The sequence below is a fragment of the Oncorhynchus masou genome, chromosome 6 (assembly GCF_036934945.1).
Source record: "Oncorhynchus masou masou isolate Uvic2021 chromosome 6, UVic_Omas_1.1, whole genome shotgun sequence".
NCBI lineage: Eukaryota > Metazoa > Chordata > Actinopteri > Salmoniformes > Salmonidae > Oncorhynchus > Oncorhynchus masou.
In genome coordinates, this window is record NC_088217.1 from 77,749,251 (window position 1) to 77,756,479 (window position 7,229).

At 50.8% G+C, this 7,229-nt stretch overlaps 1 pseudogene; it reads left to right on the forward strand.

The window, feature by feature from the left end:
• LOC135542706 (TRAF2 and NCK-interacting protein kinase-like) overlaps positions 1 to 5,718 on the forward strand; it is a 58,535-nt pseudogene extending 52,817 nt beyond the window's left edge.
• Positions 5,719 to 7,229: the final 1,511 nt, after the last annotated feature.

Genomic DNA, 7,229 nt, shown 5'->3' on the forward strand with positions numbered 1-7,229 from the left:
CACATGTGAACACACACACACACACACAGGCAAAGTCTCTCACACACATGTGAACACACACACACACACACACAGGCAAAGTCTCTCACACACATGTGAACACACACACACAGGCAAAGTCTCTCACACACGTGAACACACACACACAGGCAAAGTCTCTCACACACATGTGAACACACACACACAGGCAAAGTCTCGCACACACATGTGAACACACAGGCAAAGTCTCTCACACATATGTGAACACATACACACAGGCAAAGTCTCTCACACACATGTGAACACACACACACAGGCAAAGTCTCTCACACACATGTGAACACACACACAGGCAAAGTCTCTCACACACATATGAACACACACACACAGGCAAAGTCTCTCACACATATGTGAACACATACACACAGGCAAAGTCTCTCACACACATGTGAACACACACACACAGGCAAAGTCTCTCACACACATGTGAACACACACACAGGCAAAGTCTCTCACACACATGTGAACACACACACACAGGCAAAGTCTCTCACACACATGAATGCACATGCACTAATGTAACTCACGCAATTGTATTCCCACATGCACACTGACAATGAATAATCCCTCTCTGTCTCGCTCTCTCCCCTCTCTCTCTGTCCCTTTGAAACTCTCTCTTTTCTCTCCCCTCTCTCTCTCTCTCTGTCTCTCTCTCTCTCCCACCCTCTCTCTCTGTCTCTTTGAAACACTCTCTCTCTCCCCTTACTCTTCTCTCTCTCTCTCTCTCTCTCTCTCTCTTTGGAAACTCTCCCTCCTCTCTCTGTCTCTCCCCTCTCACTTTGTCTCTCTCTGTCTCTTTGGAAACTCTCTCTCTCCTCTCTCTGTCTCTCCCCTCTCTCTTTGTCTCTCTCTGTCTCTTTGGAAACTCTCTCTCCTCTCTCTGTCTCTCCCCCTCTCTCTTTGTCTCTCTCTGTCTCTGGAAACTCTCTCTCTCTCCTCTCTCTGTCTCTGTCTCTCCCCCTCTCTTTGTCTCTCTCTGTCTCTTTGGAAACTCTCTCTCTCCTCTCTCTGTCTCTGTCTCTTCCCCCTCTCTTTTTGTCTCTCTCTGTCTCTCCCCTCTCTCTTTGTCTCTCTCTGTCTCTCCCCTCTCTCTTTGTCTCTCTCTGTCTCTGAAACTCTCTCTCTCTCTCTCTTTGGAAACTCTCTCTCTCCTCTCTCTCCCTCCCCTCTCTCTTTGTCTCTCTCTGTCTCTTTGGAAACTCTCTCTTTCCTCTCTCTGTCTCTCCCCTCTCACTTTGTCTCTCTCTGTCTCTTTGAAACTCTCTCTCTCTCTTTGGAAACTCTCTCTCTCCTCTCTCTCTCTCTCCCCTCTCACTTTGTCTCTCTCTGTCTCTTTGGAAACTCTCTCCTCTCTCTGTCTCTCCCCTCTCACTTTGTCTCTCTCTGTCTCTTTGGAAACTCTCTCTCTCCTCTCTCTGTCTCTTCCCCTCTCTCTTTGTCTCTCTCTGTCTCTTTGGAAACTCTCTCTCTCTCTCTCTCTCTCTCTCTCGGTCTTTCTAGGTGTGAACCTGCTGGTGGGGACAGAGAATGGTTTGATGTTGCTTGACCGTAGCGGTCAGGGGAAGGTCTATAACCTGATAACCAGGAGACGCTTCCTACAGATGGACGTCCTGGAGGGACTTAATGTCCTGGTTACTATATCAGGTATTACCGACTGACCGCGGTAGGACCATTACATAACCGCAACATGACCACAGAGGGAGAACGTTGCTCTGTTAGTTAAAGAACTGGAGGCCTGTCGAACATATCTGTTCTGATAGAGACATCTGTTTTCTCTCTCTCTCCTCCTCCAGGGAAGAAGAATAAGCTGCGTGTGTACTACCTGTCCTGGCTGAGGAACAGGATACTCCACAACGACCCCGAGGTGGAGAAGAAGCAGGGCTGGGTCACTGTAGGAGAGCTGGAGGGCTGCGTACACTACAAAGTCGGTACGGAACTCTCTCTCCTCTCTCTCTCTCTCTCTCTCTCTCTCTCTCTCTCTCTCTCTGTGTGTGTGTGTGTGTGTGTGTGTGTGTGTGTGTGTGTGTGTGTGTGTGTGTGTGTGTGTGTGTGTGTTTGTGTGTGGGTGTGTGTGTGTTGTTGACTCTCTCCTGTGTGTGTTGTTGACTCTCTCCTGTGTGTGTTGTTGACTCTCTCCTGTGTGTGTTGTTTCCAGTAAAGTACGAGAGGATCAAGTTCCTGGTGATCGCTGAAGAACGCAGTGAGATCTATGCCTGGGCCCCCAAACCCTACCACAAGTTCTGGCCTTCAAGGGACTAGCTCCCACACCGGGTGTGATGCTGTAGTTAGGTAGACATCCTGGAAGTACAGGGACTCCCCACACCGGGTTGAGATGTGATGCTGTAGTTAGGTAGACATCTGGAAGTACAGGGACTCTCCCACACCGGGTTGAGATGTGATGCTGTAGTTAGGTAGACATCCTGGAAGTACAGGGACTGTTGACATCCTGGAAGTACAGGGACTAGCTCCCACACCGGGTGTGATGCTGTAGAGACATGGAAGTACAGGGACTGCTGTAGTTGTTTCTGGAAGTACAGGGACTAGCTCCCACACCGGGTTGAGATGTGATGCTGTAGTTAGGTAGACATCCTGGAAGTGGGACTCTCCCACACCGGGTTGAGATGTGATGCTGTAGTTAGGTAGACATCCTGGAAGTACAGGGACTGGCTCCCACACCGGGTTGAGATGCTGTAGTTAGGTAGACATCCTGGAAGTACAGGGACTAGCTCCCACACCGTTGAGATGGAAGTACAGGGACTGCTTTAGATGTGATAGACATCCTGGAAGTACAGGGACTAGCTCCCACACCGGGTTGAGATGTGATGCTGTAGATCCTGGAAGTGGGATGCTCCCACACCGGGTTGAGATGTGATGCTGTAGTTAGGTAGACATCCTGGAAGTACAGGGACTAGCTCCCACACCGGGTTGAGATGTGATGCTGTAGTTAGGTAGACATCCTGGAAGTACAGGGACTAGCTCCCACACCGGGTTGAGATGTGATGCTGTAGTTAGGTAGACATCCTGGAAGTACAGGGACTAGCTCCCACACCGGGTTGAGATGTGATGCTGTAGTTAGGTAGACATCCTGGTAGACATCCTGTAGTTAGGAATCCTGTACAGGGACTAGCTCCCACACCGGGTTGAGATGTGATGCTGTAGTTAGGTAGACATCCTGGAAGTACAGGGACTAGCTCCCACACCGGGTTGAGATGTGATGCTGTAGTTAGGTAGACATCCTGGAAGTACAGGGACTAGCTCCCACACCGGGTTGAGATGTGATGCTGTAGAGGTAGACATCCTGGAAGTACAGGGACTAGCTCCCACACCGGGTTGAGATGTGATGCTGTAGTTAGGTAGACATCCTGGAAGTACAGGGACTACTTGATGTGATGGTGTAGTTAGGTAGACATGGAAGTAGTTAGGTTAGACATCCTGGAAGTACAGGGACTAGATGTGATGCTGTAGTTAGGTAGACATCCTGGAAGTACAGGGACTAGCTCCCACACCGGGTTGAGATGTGATGTTGTTAGGTAGACATCCTGTTGTCTGTGACAATACATCCTGGATGGGACTCTTGAGAGGAAATGTTGCACCGTTGTCTGTGACAATACTATGGGGTCTGTCACGTTGTCTGTGACAATACTATGGGGTCTGTCACGTTGTCTGTGACAATACTATGGGGTCTGTCACGTTGTCTGTGACAATACTATGGGGTCTGTCACGTCTGTGACAATACTATGGGGTCTGTCTGTGACAATACTATGGGGTCTGTCACGTTGTCTGTGACAATACTATGGGGTCTGTCACGTTGTCTGTGACAATACTATGGGGTCTGTCACGTTGTCTGTGACAATACTATGGGGTCTGTCACGTTGTCTGTGACAATACTATGGGGTCTGTCACGTCTGATACTAGTTACTCTGGGGTCAATTCTCTCTCTCTCTCTCTCTCCCCCCGCCTCCCAGTCATTCACTGACTTGCAGCACCGCCCCCAGCTGGTTGACCTGACGGTGGAGGAGGGGCAGAGGTTAAAGGTCATCTACGGCTCCAGCCTGGGCTTCCATGTCATCGACGTGGACTCTGGCAACCCTTACGACATCTACGTCCCCTCACACGTAAGTCTGTGTGTGGTGTGATATATAGTGCAGGGAGATGGACAGTAGATAACCATCACCTCTGTCTGTCTGTAGATTCAGACCCAGGTGACTCCCCATGCCATCGTGATTCTTCCGAAGACAGACGGGATGGAGGTGTTGTTGTGTTATGAAGATGAGGGAGTCTACGTCAATACCTACGGACGCATCACTAAAGACGTCGTGCTGCAGTGGGGAGAGATGCCTACTTCTGTTGGTGAGTGTGTGTGTGTGTGTGTGTTTTTGTGTGGGTGTTTGTGTGTTTGTGTGAGCTCAGCTTCGTTTTAGGCCTGTGGGAACTTGTTTATGTTCCTGTGAAGTTTATTAATCAGATTCAATCTCAACTCTGTTGTGTTCCATAATAGAACAGTGTAGTCTACAGTGAAACTAATAGTGTGTTCTTTAACTTCTCTCTCTCCATCCTCTCTATCTACTCTCCTCTATCCATCTCTCTCTTTCTCTCTCTCTTTCTCTCTCTTTCTCTCTCTTTCTCTCTATCCTTGCTCCTCCAGCCTATATCCACTCGAGCCAGATCATGGGCTGGGGGGAGAAGGCCATAGAGATCAGGTCTGTGGAGACAGGACACCTGGACGGGGTCTTCATGCACAAGAGAGCCCAGAGACTCAAGTTCCTGTGTGAAAGGAATGACAAGGTAAACAACATGCGCACACAAACACACACACAAACACACCCACATTCATATGCTCTATTGCCTGTATCAATCATGTCTTCTCATGCTGTTCGTGTTTGTGTGTGGGTGTGTGTCTAGGTGTTCTTTGCATCGGTGAGGTCTGGAGGCAGCAGTCAGGTCTTCTTCATGACCCTCAACCGTAGCTCCATGATGAACTGGTGAAACTAACTCCTGGCACCATCTTCCTATTGGCCTGCTCAGCTGTCGATCACGGGCCAACGCTAATTTCAGAAGCCAATTAAAACAATGGACCAAGAGAATCAAATCGCACCCTGAATCAAACAAGTGAATTGAATAATGGGAGAGTCCAACACTGAATCTAACTGAGAGAATCAAACGCTGAATGAATCGATTGCTGAGGGAATCAAATATCAAATCAGTGTGAAAGAATTGAAGTGTAAATGAATCAAGCTCTAAGAGAATCAAACTTAAAGACAGTGAAACACTGAGAGACTACAACACTGTAACAGACATAAAGGACTATAAAGAATGAAATAATAAAAATATAAAAAAGATAAAGACTGTTATGAAGAGGAGTCTGCAGGTAGAGGAGTGTTTGGATCAACGGGGGAGCTGGTTTCCCGGTTTTCCAAGATCTCAACTACCGTCTGTGGAGACGAACCGGAACTTCCGGATCCTAATATTTCTTTCTCTCCTCCACTTCATCCTTCACTTCCCCCCCCCTCTCCACCACTCCACCCCTCTTCTCTAAAATATTGGCTATGTCCCTTTAAAACAAAATCCCCGCCTCTCTTCCTCCTCTTCTCCTCCTGTCCCTCTGTCTCCCTCCTCTTCTCCTCTTGTCCCTCTGTCTCCCTCCTCTTCTCCTCCTGTCCCTCTGTCTCCCTCCTCTCCTCCCTCCTCCTGTCCCTCTGTCCCTCTCCCCTCCTCTTCTCCTCCTGTCCCTCTGTCTCCCTCCTCTCCTCCCCCTGTCCCTCTGTCTCCCTCCTCTCCTCCTCCTGTCCCTCTGTCTCCCTCTCCTCCTGTCCCTCTGTCTCCTCCTCTCCTCCTGTCCCTCTGTCTCCCTCCTCTTCTCCTCCTGTCCCTCTGTCTCCTCCTGTCTCCCCCTGTCCCTCTGTCTCCTCCTCTCCTCCCCCTGTCCCTCTGTCTCCCTCCTCCCTCCTGTCCCTCCTCCCTCCTCCTGTCCCTCTGTCTCCCTCCTCTCTCCTGTCCCTCTGTCTCCTCTTCTCCTCCTGTCCCTCTGTCTCCCTCCTCTTCCTGTCCCTCTGTCTCCCTTCTCTTCTCCTCCTGTCCCTCTGTCTCCCTCCTCTTCTCCCCTGTCCCTCTGTCTCCTCCTCTTCTCTTCTCCTCCTGTCCCTCTGTCTCCCTCCTCTTCTCCTCCTGTCCCTCTGTCTCCCTCCTCTTCTCCTCCTGTCCCTCTGTCTCCCTCCTCTTCTCCTCCTGTCCCTCTGTCTCCCTCCTCTCCTCCTCCTGTCCCTCTCCCCTCCTGTCCCTCTGTCTCCCTCCTCTTCTCCTCCTCCCTCTGTCCCTCCTCTCCTCCTCCTGTCCCTCTGTCTCCCTCCTCTTCTCCTCCTGTCCCTCTGTCTCCCTCCTCTCCTCCTCCTCCTGTCCCTCTGTCTCCCTCTCTTCTCCTCCTGTCCCTCTGTCTCCCTCCTCTTCTCCTCCTGTCCCTCTGTCTCCCTCCTCTTCCTGTCCCTCTGTCTCCCTCCTGTCCCTCTGTCTCCCCTCCTCTCCTGTCCCTCCTCCTCCTCCCTCCTGTCCCTCTGTCTCCTCCTCTTCTCCTCCTGTCCCTCTGTCTCCCTCCTCTTCTCCCCCTGTCCCTCTGTCTCCCTCCTCTTCTCCCCCTGTCCCTCTGTCTCCCTCCTCCCTCTGTCTCCCTCCTCTCCCCCCTGTCCCTCTGTCTCCCTCCTCTCTCCCTCCTGTCCCTCTGTCTCCCTCCTCTCTCCCCCTGTCCCTCTGTCTCCCTCCTCTCCTCCCCTGTCCCTCTGTCTCCCTCCTCTTCTCCTCCTGTCCCTCTGTCTCCCTCCTCTTCTCCTCCTGTCCCTCTGTCTCCCTCCTCTTCTCCTCCTGTCCCTCTTTCTCCCTCCTCCTGTCCCTCTGTCTCCCTCCTCTTCTCCTCCTGTCCCTCTGTCTCCCTCCTCTTCTCCTCCTGTCCCTCTGTCTCCCTCCTCTTCTCCTCCTGTCCCTCTGTCTCCCTCCTCTCCTCCTCCTGTCCCTCTGTCTCCCTCCTCTTCTCCTCCTGTCCCTCTATCCACTCTGAAGTCTTTCAATTCTCAAGGTGCTGCATCAGATTAACTGTTAAAACAAAACAAGAATAACAACATTCTGCTAGAAATATGCTTTTAAATAATGTCTTTTAAATAACACATTGTTCAAGTTTACTAGAAATATGCTTTCATTCTGTC